This window comes from Microtus ochrogaster, unplaced genomic scaffold (genome assembly GCF_000317375.1).
Source record: "Microtus ochrogaster isolate Prairie Vole_2 unplaced genomic scaffold, MicOch1.0 UNK69, whole genome shotgun sequence".
Lineage (NCBI taxonomy): Eukaryota > Metazoa > Chordata > Mammalia > Rodentia > Cricetidae > Microtus > Microtus ochrogaster.
The window spans coordinates 1,940,190-1,942,135 of NW_004949167.1; positions in this window are offsets into that span (position 1 = coordinate 1,940,190).

Here is a 1,946-nt window from a genome sequence, read left to right on the forward strand (position 1 = left end):
AACATCAGGCCGATAGAGACACTGTCCCAAAACTCATGGTGATGGCTCTTGAGGACATTTGAGATTGACCTCTGGCCCCTGCACAAAGGACACCGACATGTAACATTCCTATACATGAACACACACACACACACACACACACACACACACACACACACACACCTCTTAACAGCATTCTAACAATGACTTGAGAGTACAGGTTAATTCAAGTCCCAGCTCTGATGCTGGCATGCTGTGTGAACTTGGACAAGTTATTGAACCTCTCTGTTCCAATTTATCAGTGAAATGGATATTGTAACGGTATTCTCTTCATATTGTTGCTGGCGAGACTGAGTTCTATACATAGAGAGTAAGTGAACTAGATTGCTAAGGATTGGTACTCCACAATAGTTCCCTACAAGAGGTAGCCAGCATTCACGCTGCGGGAGGAGCTTGCTAAGACTCCTCTCTTGTCATTCACTTCTTGGTGGAGGTTTGAAAGGCTGCTCTCCAGGACTCAGAAGCTTCAGCGAGGGATAGCAAAGGATTTGAATGAAAACAGTGGACGCTGTAAAAACAGTAAGATGAACAGCAGGAGCAGCATCAGCACCGTACTCCTGACAACGCTACTGCACAGCCCAACGGGCTAAGGCTCCAACATCTCAGCTGCTACTTCCTGGCTGCATTCAGCAATCGACAGCATAATCCATAGTCTCACACGGAAGTAGGAGTCACACAGACTCAGACAAGAACACTCCAAGGGGAGGGGCAGGGGTGAAAGTCATCCCTACCTGGCCTGGGCTACCATGCCTTCTGCCCTTGGCCAAAGCATGAAGGCCCAGGAGATTCAGGGTATAAACCCCAGGTCGTGAGAACAGGCCGGTATGGGAGAACTGGCATGACTCATCGAGGCTGACTTCCAGGATTGCATCCAGGGCACTGAGCCTGAGGTTGTCTGGTACCTAAAGGAGATTCCTTTAGGGAGACCAGGCAGTCTGGGGGTCTTGTGTAGGATGTGACTAGACCAGAAGGGGCAGTTTCAAGAGAACATTCTCGTAGTCTCCAGATGTCTAGGAACATGTGTGAGTATGTAAAGCTTGACCGTGGTCTCAGAGGGGAGAGCATCACATTTTCCTCTCTACCTCACCCGCTGCTGGTGTTTTGCTCAATGCCAGTTTGGGTATTTATTTATTTATTTAGAGACAGGATCTTACTATGTAGCCTTGACTGGTAGAGAACTTGCTATGTAGATCAAGTGGGCCTTGAACTTACAGAGATCTGCCTGCCTCTGCCTTCCCCTACAAATCCCGCTGACCCTCTTTGTCTCCAAGTTTGGACTTTGCGGTCCACCATGTCAGCCTCTCCCCATCTCCCTGGTACTTCATTTTTCCTTCCCCACCATCTCACCCTCAAATGTCCCAGTGAAATTCAACCCCCAGCCACCCCCTCCTCATGCCTGCAGCCTGGCCTCCAGCCATGCCTGATGATGCCTTGGGTGGGCTTTCAACATTGCAGAGGAAGTATGGCACCAGGATTTATCCCTACTGCTTGTACTGGCTTTTTGGAACCCATTCTCTTTAAATGGATACCTTGCTCAGCCTAGATATAGTAAGGAGAGCCTTGGTCCTTCCTCAAAGCAATGTGCCTTACCCTCTCTGAGAAGTAGATGGGGGGATGGGGTGGGGAGGAAAGTGGAGGGAATGGGAGAAGGGGAGGAAGTGGGAACTGGGATTGGTATGTCAAATGAAAAAATAGTTTGTTCTCTTTTTTTAAAAAAATAAAAACTATTCTATTTTTTTAAAAGAAAGAGCTAGTTAGACATAAGCCTGAGCTATTGGCTGAGCATTTCTAATTGATATTAAGCCTCTGAGTGATTATTTTGGGGGCAGGCAGTTGGGACAAGAAAACTCCTCCTACAGAAAGGTTTACTAGGTGAAAAGGTAATAGCATTCTGGGAATGCTCTGTT